The sequence below is a fragment of the Lissotriton vulgaris genome, chromosome 5, assembly GCF_964263255.1.
Source record: "Lissotriton vulgaris chromosome 5, aLisVul1.2, whole genome shotgun sequence".
In the NCBI taxonomy this organism is placed as follows: domain Eukaryota; kingdom Metazoa; phylum Chordata; class Amphibia; order Caudata; family Salamandridae; genus Lissotriton; species Lissotriton vulgaris.
The window spans coordinates 1,627,935,322-1,627,950,559 of NC_141693.1; the positions used below are offsets into that span (position 1 = coordinate 1,627,935,322).

At 42.4% G+C, this 15,238-nt stretch overlaps 1 protein-coding gene across 2 annotated transcripts in view; it reads left to right on the forward strand.

Annotated features, from left to right (window-relative positions):
* The first annotated feature begins 6,167 nt into the window (after positions 1–6,167).
* LOC147716862 (nicotinamide N-methyltransferase-like) overlaps positions 6,168–15,238 on the forward strand; it is a 311,154-nt gene continuing 302,083 nt past the window's right edge. For both annotated transcript variants that reach the window (XM_086920446.1, XM_086920447.1), the window contains exon 1: positions 6,168–6,259. The gene's annotated coding sequence lies outside the window, so the exon portion shown is untranslated. The remainder of the gene's footprint in view (positions 6,260–15,238) is intronic.

The window sequence follows — 15,238 nt, forward strand, 5'->3', positions numbered from 1 at the left end:
AAAGGTTGGCTGTTGTGGCAAAAGAGTTCTGATTCTTGCCAACGTCGATTTCTAGGGTTGGCTGAAGGGTTCACACAGGTGCGACCAGATCCCCGTTTTGAAACTGATTATACTGTCACCACTTACTCTGTAGGGAAACTGTGTCAGAATTGGTTACAACATTCCACGTTAGCTGCAGTTAAACTACATCTGTCTCAGTTGACTGAAAATGTGGATTTAAATGATTTTATAAAAGGCCCAGTTAAGGGTAGGTCTAAATGGTGGAATTATGCTGTTTACAATGAAATTTGGAAAGTGTCTCAAGTTGAGGCTGCTAAGCGCCTAAGGGCAATTGACCAAGCAAATTTGGAAAAGGTACTTGCAGTGGTCGATAACAGTATTAACACACTTTCTTCCCGAATTTACACGTTAAACAATATTGTTTCTTCTGTTGTTGACATTGTGCATGATGAAGTGTCCGTATTATATCATGGTCAAAATCAATTGCGTTCTGTTATGCAGTTTGCCTGGACACTACAGACTCTGAAGTCTGGTCGAGTGCCTTGGAGTTATATGAACGTCTCATCATTATTTGCCCCGTTTAATTTGACTGACAAGCAGCGCATGCTTTCCATGCGAGATGCATCATTTTCTATGTTACACATTGAGAAATTAGAATCTTTGCCTTTCTCTGTGGCTGAGGCGGCTGCTGCTACATGGCTTATCCATGGTATTATTACTTTGCCATTTGCTCTGTATAAATTTACAAATTGTATGAGATATATTGCTATAGGGCGATATGAACCACTAGGTAGTGCTTTCCTACATGTGACATGGTCTTTACCATATTCATACAGATGTCTGAAAGAGGGAAAGGAGGTGAATCTGAATGGTGAAGAATGCACACAGTTGCCTGACCGTTCACTGATATGCAGGCACATCCAATTACATGGTTCTTGTAATCAAGACAGACCTAATTTAGCCTGTGTTTTAAAGGGCACACCGGTTCCTGCAATAGTTCCCACATTCACTTTGTTGTCTAACGGTAGTTATTTGCTTTTGAACAACGAACTGTGTTGTGGGTTAATGGTCGGTATCGCATATGTGGTTACTGTATCAGAACGTGTGGTGTGTTGCAAGAACGTGTTATATCCACCCACGCATGGGAATTCAGATGTTTCCATTTGGCCAAGTATTCTAACCTTGAGAGCGGACTTCAATGGTTTGAGCCGAATAAGAGCACTATTGTCTCAAAAATAGGTGGCACTGAGCTCAGCCCGCGAAACTTATGTCATTCACATAGCTAACACACGCACAGAGGTGCAGGCACTTTTAAATACTGATTTGCCGTTTCATTTCTGCGAGCTGGTTCATCAAATCTTCAATGCCTCCTCCACAAATGGCCTAGCACATTTTTTTAAATTGGTTAGCAGTGGTCTCGTGACTACGTTTGAAAAAGTATTTGGTATTATCCCTGCATTCTTTTATTCTATATTCGCAAGCTTGTTTGGCAGATTTCCTGTTTTGCTGGCTTTGGCTGCAGGCGTTCTGGTGATATTTTGCTTTATTAAACATGAATGCCCATCTTGCGCAAGGAAACGCTCAGCCCCTACTGACGCTGTTAGGCAACCGGAAGCTTGATTACTATGGCTCCTTACCGCTTGCGACCTTAAGCACGGCCTTTGGATTATCGTTCCGATTTTCCTTTTTCACATGTGTCCAGCCTGTGTTTCATTGCCTGAGCTGTGATTTCGACTGGGCCATTGATTTGTGTCTCTGCTTACCGACTTCTGCTGATGTCGATTTTGATCAGCTAATGAGCCCCGTAGTTGCTCACGAGTTGGTTTGTTCTGGCGAAAGGGTTATGGCAGTGGCAGCGATGCATGGACTAATGGGTCAGTGGGACATATCCGCAACGGCGCATGACTTTCTGGCACATAGCGTTCTCGAGAACCCACTGAGTTGTCCTCTGATGTTGCTAGAGGATTCAGTGCTGGAGGAGCGCGTATGTTCTTTCCCATTACTTAATTGGATGGCTGAACTGTTTTCGGATGATGACAGTGATTTCATGTTGGAGGCTGTGGCTACCTATTTTGCCTATTCTATCCACCCATGAGTGGCTTTGGAGACTTTCACTATTATGGCACGTGACTTTTTAGTAATTCTGAATGGTTCCTTTTTTATTACGAACATTGGACTTTGATATGTTCTGGGCCTATGATTTTATAAATGGCCTAAAGTTCAAGTTTTTTATATTTTTGGTGTGGCCACTATAGGCATTCATATATATTTTATATTAATGATTTTTATATACATTTACATACATTTAGCTTGGCTCAATATTGTTGAAGTCTGCTTTCATGTTTTGCCTTTCTTGTAGTATTGGCTTATTTTTTTCCTTTTTTGACCGTTCTCGGATCATTGGGGGGGTGTCATATGGTTACTGCGTTTCTATATATTGTGTTAAGTTAGCATGAGTTTATTAAATGTTTAAACACCATATTTTCCTTAGGCTTCAGTTTGCGCACGACACCTAATTGTTATTGTAGCTTTCAACCTAGACGAAAGATGTGATTTATTTGAGAATAATATGTTATTGCTCTGATATCAGTCGTGCTTCGTACACTTGGTTCAAATGTCTGCACACTGAGAACTGCACCCTCTAAGAATAACCTAACACAAGGTTGCTGAAGGCCTGATCCTCGCACCACATTAGACATAACACAAATAATATTGCTGCCAACATTGGGCTCTACTCGGGTTTAAGATAGAGTTACAGGGAATGAATCAACACACTTGCTGCTTCGCATGCAGAGAGCTGGTAGCTGTTGATGTGATCTCCTACTACTGAGAATTAGAGGTATGGGCCCGCCCTGCTAGAACCCAAATGAGACCTTCTTAGATATAATATAATATGGTAAATAGGGTGCGCGAAATATAGGTGATACAGATTTCTATAGATTTTGCATTATAATATGCTATCACCGTTCGCTTATTATGGACTAGTGACTATGCTGCTAACTCTGGTTTTTATAATATGTATGTTGATATTATATAAGATACTGCGTTTGAGAACTTTGCATTGAAAAATAAACATTTCAAACTTGCACGTGTGTTCTTTGCCTCCCTGTTTCGGTTTGTAATGATTATATAACGAAAGAGTGTTCATGTGTTCCACGGTACCTGAGGTACCCTAAGTTCATGTTCTGGATTGTCTAAGTCATTGGTAAGTTATTACTACCGATGAGACACTGTAGCCAGCTTGGTAAGGGGATTTCTGAAACTAAGGTGAGTTTTGGGTCACCCTAACTCACCCAGGTTCTAGATCTCTGTGCACAGTTCTGTGGGAGAACGGAAACCCTGCTACAATGGCTTTCACTGGGAACAGGAGCAGGGGATGGGTCTGTAGTTTTTGAGATCAATGGATCCACCAAGAGTTTCTTCAAGAGGGGGTTGATCTCAGTGTGTTTCCAGTCGTCAGGGAATGAGGCGGTTGCCAGGGAGCGGTTGATGGTGTGGCAGAGCATGGGTGCGATGGTGTCAGAGGCTCTGTTGAAAATGTGGTGGGGGCAGGGGTCCGTGGGGGCCCCGGAGTGGATTGATTTTATCGTCTTCCGTGTGTCTTCGGTGGTGAAGGCTGTCTAGTTGTCGATCGCTGGCATCAGAGTGTTGGGGGTGGTTGGTGAGGGTTCAGTGTGTTGGTTGTCTTCGTCAAAGTTGTCTTAGATGCTCTTGATTTTGTGGTGGAAAAAGGTGCTGAGTTTATTGCAGAGGTCTTGTGAGGGAGGGATGTCGTTGGACGCGCTGGTGGGTTGGGTGAACTCCTTAATGATTTTGAAGTGTTCTTTGCTGTTGTGTGCATGAGTGGAGATTCTGTCTTTAATCGCTTTTTTCCTAATTTTTCTGATGAGTTGGTGGTGGGCTCTGACGTTTATGTGAGCTTCTGTGGATTTGGTGTTCCTCAAGGTCTTTTTGAGGTGGCGGCTAGTGCGTCTGGACTCTCAAAGTTTGGTGGTGAACGATCTAGCTTTCTTCGCATGGGTGTTGTTGTTTTTCTTGAGGAGGGCCATGGTGTTGGCGCTATCGGAGATCCATCTGTGCAGGGTTTGGGTTGCGGTTGTCATTTTCCACGATGGTTGGGGTTGATTTGCTGAGTGATGAGGTTAGCTAGTCAGCAGTGATTCTGGTCCATTTTCTTCATGGGAGCAGGTGCTGGTGTCTATGGATGATGGGTGTTCTGAAGGTGAAGTGGACGCAATGATGGTCAGTCCATGGGAGTTCGGTGGTGTGGCTGAAGGTGATAGAGGATCCTGTTGTGAAGAGGGGTTGAGGTTGTGTCCTACTGAGTACGTGGGTTCGGTCACGATCTGGCGGAGTCCAATGTTGTGGAGGTTGTCCAGGAGGGTTGTGGTGCTGGGGTCCAGTTAGTTGTCGAGGTGGAAGTTGAGGTCTCCCAATAGGGTGTTGGTGGTGGACACGATTGCATGCGGGGAGATGATGTCTGTGATGGAGTTGGCGAAAAGTCTGCAGGGTGCAAGGGGTCATAGATGAGGGTTCTTCGGAGGGTGGAGGTAGGGCTAGCCAGTATCTTGAAGTGAAGGTGTTTCATCAGGTCTGTTGGCAATGGCGATTCCTCCTCCCGGGCTGGTGGGGCGGTCCTTCCTGGAGATCTTGTATCCTTGGGGCATGGCAATGGCGATGTCCGGTCCCGAGGTTGTGTTGGTCCAGGTTTCTGTAAAGAATGCTACGTCTGACGTGGTGCTGTCAAGGAGGTCCCAGATTTTTGTGTCGTGTTTGTGGAGGGATCGGACGTTGAGGAGGATACATTGCAGGGTCTTTGGTTTGGTTGTGTTCTTGCTGGGAGGTTGAGCTGGGTCCGTGGTCTTGGTGGTGCTGTAGGTGTGCCGGCAGCGTTGACAGCTGAAGGGTCCCTGGGTGTCGGCTGGTAATACTAGCTTGCAGTCGGGTCGTGGATGGGCACAGACAGGCTTACCGGCGGCGCATTGTTTGCCATTAAGTAGGGGTTGGGGAGGGCTGGATAGCTGGGAGGCGTGAGTGGGAAGGGGAGCTGGATTGGGGCAGTTGCACTAGTTGTGCTGGGGGAGAGGGGCCGCGGGGGCAGCAGCAGCGGGGACAAACGGGCTGAAAAAGGCAAAAGGAAAAGGGCAAGAAGAGAGAGAACCGCATATAAGGCAGCAAAAGTGCAAGAAAGAGTGGAGGAAAGACACAGAGGACACAGAAGGAGAGTGAAAGGGGGAGATTGAGATGAGGGTAAAAAAACGAGTGGAAAAACAGCGGAAAGACACAGGAAATTGAAGGGGAAACTTGAAATGAGGGGAAAAATGACAGAAAATGGAGGAAAGACCCAAAAGGAGAGTGAAGGGGGGAGATAGAAGTGAGGGAAAAAAACAAGTGAAAAAGCAGAGCGAGAGAATGGAGACAGAGGTCCACTAGACCACCAGGGATGAGGCACAGGTGAAACCTGTGGGTGGAGTAGGGCCTCGAACACCAACACTCAAGAGTGCAGGGGCTCGGAAGAAGGCCTCACTTAATGGTGGAGCTGCGAGGGAGGTAGAACAATTTCACTGACAATGAGTCAGAATAATCATCTGTGCAGATGAAACTGCATGGTGTGTAAGTAAAACATGCAACATTAAACTGTGACCTTCTGTCAGTGAGCATGATGCGTCTGAAAAAGTTGGTTCGCAGATTCACGTAAACTGGGTGAACATACATGTAGAAAAAAAAGTTAATTTTACCCACTAAGCCCTCAAATAAATGTCTTTGACGTCACTGTCAAACTTTTTTACTGCAACTGGAGAGCGCTGTGCATTCAGGGCCCTTTAAAACATCCTATCAAAGCCAGAGTGAATGTGTAGTGCAGTGCAAGGCCACATATACACACACATAGTAAAGAGAGTCGGAGGTAAGCACGCTGATGGCAAAATGGAGGAAATTAATCCCTCACGTGGTGTGATCAGGATGTCAATATTAGTATGCAACACGGGTTCTGAATTAACATGTTTTATTAGCTCCCGTTATGTTATAAACTGTAAAGAGGAAAAAGTATTACAGACAAGGAAACAGAGGCAAGACAACAGAAACAAGAAAGAGACTACCAGGGACGCTAGCATGGCATCAGTTTCTTCAGTAAAGGAATTATATGAAAAATATTTAGATCCAAAAAGAAAATTTTATGAATATTGCGGCGCTGAGTCATGTTTTAGGGACGACTCAGTAGACAATCCTCTCAAAAATCTCATTAAAATCTTCAGTTCAGGTATGTAACCGTTTTTAGCAGCCTGACATTTTTGTGATTCTTTTATAATGCGTTTATCTTCACCAGCGGTCAATTTGATTTTATGGTGAACACAACACTAGGACATAGAAGTAGCATTTTATTTGAAAATAACGGTAGGTAATATTGTTACTGAGTTATTTTCTGCATTTTCTCCAGTGCGTTTATGGACAGCCTTTTGAAGATAATGTTGTCTTCCGTTTTTACCAAAGCAGTGATATGATTTTAGTGCATTACTGATGCCGAGAACCGAAACGAAAAAGTTAATTTCAAAGGGGGGAGGATGTGGCCAACGGCTAGGTCGACTTCGAAACTGTGGGAGTGAGTTCGAGTCTGGGCAGTAATGCTCAACATCCTGTGATTCTGGGCGGCAAATGACTTAATCTCCCGTGCCTAATAAAAATAATGTGTTAGTTTGCAACGCAACTGGTGCGCTCTGATGCCTTCGAGTCGAGTTCGCGCTATACACAACTCTTAAAAAATGGGGGGAAAAAGATACATGAATGATTAAAAGAGCAGTTATAGTTTCGTTTTACTCTGTGCACATAGAGAAGTCCTAAAAGTTATTCATTCTACTGGAGTACACGTTTGTGTTCTATGAGTGAAATGTTATAACCGATTAACAAGTCTATACTGAGTGCCTTATTTTATAATACTTTATTGAGTAGTGCAAAAATACAATACTCATAAAGTAAATACCCAGAACGCAAAAGATTATATTACTTTAATGTACATGCACCTCATTTTCGCCTGTTTTGGTACTACTAATGAGTGCAAGCTTTTGCAACATGCTTATCCCTGAGGGGATTGCATATGTGGAGGATGTATAGTGTAGTGTAGTGTTCTCCATAGGACAAAGGCTGTGCATCGCAGAAGCTTCTCCATTTCACAGGGCCACGGCCGTACATAGCAGGAGATGCAATGTAATATGGTTTGGGTGTCTGGATGGAGTGGACTTTCTGGGAAGAGTTTTGCACAGGGTGAAAGCTGTGTGTAATAGGACTGTAGTAGCAGCTTGGGCACCTATTGGGGCTTGGGTGTCAGAAGGTAGCAGATTGTCAGTGAAAATGTTTGCACATTTGCGAAGGTGTGCGTAGCATTGGCTTGACCATCTAACGTAGATTGTGTGTCTAGAGGCACTAAACTGCAGTCACAGTTTTGATATATGCTCCTACATCCATGTACTACCTATTTAAATATTACCCTACCTACCTCTGTCCCTTTTTTCAGTGAATTTCTAGGTTTTCGTTTTTTAAAACAATGTATGATCTTATTACCGTAGCTAACTAATCCATCACTGGCCTGTGGCAGACAAGCCCTGCATCCAACCCCACAAGGGCGTCCAACCCTCCTCAAAATGCTCTGGCAATGAGAGCACTCATCCAAAAATGAAAGGGTGCTATTTTAAATAATGCAAATCTGTTGACTTTGTCAAGGGGTGACCACAATAATGTATAAAAGGCAGGCATATTGGCTCTATCCATAGGGAAATACATCACTAAAAAAAGGCAAGGCTATTGGCTTTGTCAACGGTGACCACATCAATATATCATTAGATGAAGGCAAACCTTTTTGCTTTGTCATCGCGTGGCCACATTGCCATGCAAGGCAAACCTGTTGAGTTTGTCAAGTGGTCACCACATCATTATATGTAGGCAGCCTATTGAGATTGTCAATGAGTAATCACCTCAATATGGAAAGCATGCTCATTAGCTTTGTGAAGGGAGCACCACATTATTATTAATAATGCAAGCCAATGGCCTTGTTAAATGTATTAAACACATCTGTATACAAAACTATTTTCTCAATAAAATCATTTGAAATCAAAAAGTAATCTTAGTCTTCAGGCCATGTATGTCAGCCATAATACCAAACACAAAGGGTCCTTGCAATGCTTAGCTGAAGGCCTAACGCTCCAACTATAAGTATGCATACACACACCTGAAACTTTCCTTGGGGATGCACGGTGTACTCCACAGGCAAAGTAGTATTTATTTTAATAAATTATTCGTGGCATGGGCTACGGCACTCCCTTCAGCCTGCGACATTTTTGTAACATGTTTGTGGTGCACCACAAAGCAGGGACATATGTGCATATCAGCCCATATAGAGAATAATGCTAAGCTCCTTGCCGGAAGCACTGAATAAATGAGTAATTCCAGATGCTTATTTAGTATTTATTTTACTTTTTTGTGGGGTGTTCTGATCCCACCTGGGATACCCACAGCATGCGATTCTGTTGGGGGCTGTCGGGGGAGGTCCAAGGCCACTGTGGCCCTACCAGCTCTCCAACCTGCACCCATCCTGGAGTGTAGGAGGAGTGGGCACACTTTTTTCATATTTTTTATTTATTTATGGGTGCCCTTGTTTCTCCCGGGGCACTTACAGCTCAGCACCAGAATGGGGGCTACAAGAGAAGGACCATAGACTCTATTGCCTCGATGGCTCCCCTATCAGTACCCTTCCTTGATTGTCAGTAGCAGCCAGCTATACTTCAATGTGGTCCTGCATGGTGGAAGCAGGTTTCATTTCTGTACCTACTAGGTGGGAGCAATCCAGTGTCCCCTATCCACATGTGTGTGAGCAGAGGAAAAAACGAAACTGTCTCTGTGTCCCCGGGGAATGAGTCCTGGGCACATCCATATTAGCTGTGGGCCTCAGAGGATGGGGTGCCTGAAGTCATTACATGGCTTGAAGAGGAAGCCCCCCCTTTAATATTTATTGCACCAACCACTAAAGCCATGGCCCACGGGTTAAAAAATGAGTATCCCATCCTTTTTAAAAAAAAATGTTCCCCCTGTAGCGTAGTATCATGGTACCAAAGTATTGTAATTGTATAAATATTTTTGCTCCTGGAAGTCCCTTTCGGTCCCTCCACAGGGCTAAGGGGTCGGAACATTCCTAGCCTGTCCTATTGTATGTTATTATACATTTTTCCAGGACACAGGATCTAGGTCCTAAAATCGCTGCAAAACTGAGCATCTTTTTTGATTTGAGGAAGCCAATCAGATCAAACGGTTGGAGAGTGTTGCCATTAAATATAGCATCGGTAAAGATCCTGGAGTGTGATCAAGTCATTTTTATTATTTATTAGCACATCCTAATTGGAATTGAAAATGGAAGTTGCACATATAGTAATAGTGTGAACAAGAGTACTTGGTACTCGAAACACGTCGCTTAGAAAGTGAACAATAAAAATAACATCTTGCCTGAAGCCGAGGGGTCCGTCTCTTCTTTCGCCACATGACTGTATGGATAACTGTATACCTGTATACTTGTAATATTGATTTTATAATTCACTAAGTATGACTTACTATCTAAATGAATAGATGAAGTTGTGTTTGTATAAGTGTTTAGCTAAGTAAATATGTAAGTATGATCCATTGTTTGCGTAAGTGAGTAGGATGACTTCATATGTCAATAGGATGTGTGCTGGTGTGTAATGTCGATATTGGTGTATAAGTATTTTTGATAGTGTTCTATTGTTCATTGACAGCATGTATCAGTGAATCTACAGGTAAGTGATTAGATGTGTGTATACATCTATGAATCACTGAGTGGGTTTTTAGATACTTGTATTGCTGTGATAATGGATTCAAATATGATACTCTGTATTTTACAAAGAGTGATGAAAGATTTTACTAGTATATGAAAAGATGTATGTGATTGTCACGTGGATGATGTCATCAGTGATGTCATCAGTGATGTCATTTGAGATGTCATCAGTGATGTTACTGACCATGCCATGAATGATGTAATATGTGACATCATCAGCAGTGGATTGCGGGTGCGCGAAATATAGTTAGTACAACTAACTATATAGAGCAATTTCAATGGTTTTGTATGAGTGAAATATCCAGCTAACTATAACACCCCTAAAACGTATAGTTTTTTTAGTGAATTTTAAAGGTTTTTTAAATACTAATTCCTAACTATATAAGGCCAGAAACCTATGTTTTTTTCAGTGAATTTCAAAGGTTTTTTTAAAAGCTGACTCCTAACTATAAAAGACCTGAAAGCTCACCAGGAATCTCCAGTATGCGCCAGGAGACTGCATTGCAGAGAGGTGTAATGAAGCCACGCCCCTTTTTACACCTCTCTGCAACGCATCCCCCGGGCGTGTTTGCAGAGGGGGAACTAATTCCCCTTGCATACTGGGGGTCCCTGGAGCCAACTATCCCACCTTGAACCTGCAGTATGCGCCAGGGGACTGCATTGCAGAGAGGTGTAATGAGGCCACACCCTTTTTTACACCTCTTTGCAACGCAGCCCCTGTGCATGTTTGAAGAGGGGGAACTAATTCCCCTTGCATACTGGGGGACCCTGGGGGCCAACAAGCCCACCTGGAGCCTCCAGTATGTGCCAGGGGGCTGCATTGCACAGAGGTGTAATTAGGCTATGCCCCTTTTTACACCTTTCTGCAACGCAGCCCACTGCGCGTTTGCAGAGGGGGAACTAATTCCCCTTGCATACTGGGGGTCCCTGGGGGCCAACTAGCCCACCAGGAGCCTCCAGTATGCCCAGTGGGCTGTGTTGGTTTGCCCAGGAGGTCCACGGGGCATTGTGGGGGGGATTGGGCACCCCCCCCACTTCTTTATCACTATGCCCCTGTGATTTGGACCCCTGGGGGGTAATTTTTAAAAAAAACATACTGGGTTTAAAAAAAAAAAATGTTGGCTTTGGAGGTCCTTGTGGGACCACCTTAGCAGGCCTAGGGGGTCAGGGTGTTTCTACCCTGCCCCCTTTTTGTGTTCTACATGTTTGTTTTTCTGCTTTCTTGTGCCTCAGTCTAATGAGCACAAGATGGCTGCCAACACAACCTGGTTTGGAGGGTTGACAGCCAATAAGCATGCAGCTTTCTCGGAAAGGTACGCGCACCGTCCCGTACACTTACGTACGCGGACCCGTGCGTGCACAGTACGTGCATCCCGCAATTTTTTGAAGAAAAGAAATGTCTGCCTTGGGGGGTCCTAGTGGGACCCCCTGAGCAGGCCTAGGGGGTCAGGGTGCTTCTACCCTGCCCCCTTTTTGAGTTCCACACGTTTGTTTTTCTGCTTTCTTGTGCCTCAGTCTACCAAGGCACAAGATGGCTGCCAATAATTTCTGTTTTGGAGTGTTGACAGCCATTGGCAGCCAATCAGCATGCAGCTCGCGCACGCGAAGGTCCGCGGACGTCCTCGCACGTATATATAAATATATATATTATAGTTAGCTGGACATTTTACTCAAACAAAACCATTGAACTTCCCCGTTATAGTTAGTTGTACTCACTATAACTTGCGCGCCCGCAATCCACTGCTGATGATGTCACATATTACATTATTCATGACATGGTCAGCGACATCACTGATGACATCACTGATGACATCTCAAATGACATCACTGATGACACGATCCAGTGAATGTGGTTTGCTTTGATATTTAAATATGTATTATAAATACACTACTTTGCATTGAAGAATGAGTGGATATATAAATATAAATGCGTGGATGGTGGATTTAGTAACAGTGTCATTGATTGTATCCTTGACTAATTTGTAGATTCTCACTATATCTAATGTGTAGTTACTAAACTGTGTGAAAGTCTTTATTGCTTTGTCTTAATTTCTATGTTAAAGACTATATTTGTTATTGGTTTCTTAACGGAGTATTTGTATGGGCAAATTAATGTCTATGTGGTTTGGTGGGGGGTGTGTGATTGCAAAACATATGTGTGAATAGTTCATTCAGTAGGTATGTGAGGTTAAGACTACATGTTATAACAGTTGTTTCAGTGAGTGTATATGTTTATGGGTGTGGTGGTGATGACATTTTTCTCTCAATGGTACATCTCCATTAAACTTGAAAAAAGGCAGTGTATGTGACAGTTATATCTAATTAAGTTTTGCCTAAGACTTAGTGATTGTATGAGTCACTATATGGATAACTGTATACTTGTAATAGTGATTGTTCACTGCATATAACACTAAATCTATAGGTAATTGATTAGATGTGTGTATAGTTCTATGAATAACTGAGTGGGTTTTTTGAAATTTCTATTGGTGTCTCAATGGTTTCAAATATGGCCCTTTCTATTTTACAGTGAGTGATGAAAGATTTTCGATTAGGTGTATTTGATTGTCACATAGATGATGTCATCAGTGATGTCACTGACCATGTCATGAATGATGCTCTTTTTGTGACGTTCCGGTGGCGCAGAAGACTGAGTGATATTTATCAGGCAGGACTAAACCACTTTTTGTGGCGTAATCCTGCCTGATAAATATCAGTCCCTTTAACTCAGTGTCCTGCGTTAAAGGGGTGTGCAATAAGTGTTGCTGGGGGCGTTCCCAGCAACATCCATGGACTTGAGTAATTTATAGCATCCTCAAAGTCAGTCTTTCAAAAATTCCAAAGTATAGGACATGATAATCCAAATCCAAATGTTTCTCAAGAAAAGTCATAAACCGTGTCCGTGGGTCATATCTGCCCAAACGCCGATATTCTGAACGATTGAAAATGACTTTTCTTGAGAAACATTTGGATTTGGATTATCATGTCCTACTTTGGAATTTTCGAAAGACTGACTTTGAGGATGCTATAAATTACTCAATTCTGCCCGAATTGTGTGGGTAAAATTGATACCTAGCCACTTTGAATAAGAATGTACTTACGTCTCGTCCAACATTTGGAAGAAATATCTAGTTATTTGACAACAGAATACCGACATAACTTGAGGAAAAAAGAACGCCCTGAAGAAGTTCTGTTGTACAGAACGAAGCTCGTCGGCTGGCTGTGGTACATAAACTTAAGGAAAATAAAAGCATTTGAATATACACCAAGATTCAGCGCTTCAATAAGGACTCTAAGTGATATGATTTGATTGGACTTGTTGTGCAAGTGGTGCTGGGCCAAACTTTGGAATATTCTCCACTATTCTCTACTACTCACTCTGTACTACTCCACTACTCTCTAACACTCACTCTCTACTACTCATTCTCTACTACTCTACTACTCTCTACTACTCTCTCTCTACTACTCACTCCGTACTACTCACTATCTACTACTCTCTACTACTCACTCTCTACTATTCTCTACTCTCTACTACACACTCGCTACTACTCTCTCTCTACTACTCACTCTCTACTTCTCACTCTCTACTACTCTCTACTACGCACTCTCTACTACTCTCTCTCTACTACTCACTCTACTACTCACTCTCTACTACTCTCTACTACTCACTCTCTACTACTTTCTCCCTACTACTCTCTACTACTCGCTCTCTACTACTCTCTACTATTCTCTCTCTCTGCTACTCACTCTCTACTACTCACTCTCTACTACTCTACTACTCACTCTCTACTACTCACTCTCTACTACTTTCTACTACTCACTCTTTACTACTCACTACTACTCACTCTCTACTGATCTCTACTACACACTCTACTACTTACTATCTACTACTCTCTACTACTCACTCTCTACTACTCACTCTACTATTCACTCTACTACTCTCTACTACTCACTCTCTGCTACTCTCTCTACTGCTCTCTACCACTCTCTACTACTCACTCTCTACTACTCTCTCCCTACTACTCTCTACTACTCACTCTCTACTACTCACTCTCTACTACTCTCTACTATTCTCTCTCTCTGCTACTCACTCTCTACTACTCACTCTCTACTGCTCTACTACTCACTCTCTACTACTCAGTCTCTACTACTCTCTACTACTCACTCTTTACTACTCCCTACTACTCACTCTACTACTCTCTACTACTCACTCTAATATTCACTCTACTACTCACTCTCTGCTACTCTCTCTACTGCTCTCTACTACTCTCTACTACTCACCTCTACTCTCTTTTACTCACTCTCTACTCTCTGCCTCTCTCTACTTCTCCCTCTATTAGTCTCTACCTCTCTACCTCTACACCTCTACCTCTCTTGCTCTCTCTACACGCACACATATACACATATATATGTGCGTGCATTTATATATGTGTATATATATATATATATATATATATATATATATATATATACATACATATATAAACATATATAATCTGCATATCTATAAAAATACAAATATAAATGCATGCATACATATACATATATGCATGTTATTTACATGAAAATTTGGAAAACACTAATAAAAGCAAAGCTAAAAAGCCACCTCATTACAAACAGAATGGCTTTAACTTAAACGAGGGTAAGATCTATTGCATTTTCAATGCTTGTTTACTTTGGTTCCATCATGAAGGCATTCAGATGTGTCACACATTTGCCATAAATTCTGAATGTTAGCACTCTAGTTGCTCATTAGATCACTGTAGTATATCTACTGCTCACCAGGGAAGTCTGCTGCTGGTATTCAAAGTGCATGTTTCAGTGTGCATGTCAGAATTTCTTTAATGAAATAGAAGAGGATTTGAGGAGTCACTCAAAAAGTGCCCTAATTTTTCTTTCTGAAGCACAAATCATACTTTCTATGGCAAAATGAACCCCCTCATTTTGTTCCTTTCTAAATTAAATGTTTTCAGACTTACCACTTCATTCCAATCAAGATGGCTTCTGGTGTGCCATACTTTTGTCATAAGTAAGACTGTTAGCGCTCTAGTTGTTCTTTAGAACACTCTGGGACATTCGGTCATTGGGCTAAACTTGGGCTACATCTGGGTAATATTTGGGCTACATTTGGGCACTTTTGTCTCTGGTGGCCATCTTGGGAGACTGCATGTCAGAATTTTTTTAATGAAATAGAAGAGGATTTTCAAGTCACTCAAAATGTGCCCTGATTTTTCTTTCTGCTGCACTAATCATACTTTCTATGGCAAAATATACCCCCTCATTTTGTTCCTTTTTAAATTAAATGTTTTAAGACTTACCACTTTATTCCAATCAAGATGGCATCAGGTGTGCCATACCTTTGTAATAAGTAGGACTGTTAGCACTCTAGTTGTTCTTTAGAACACTCTA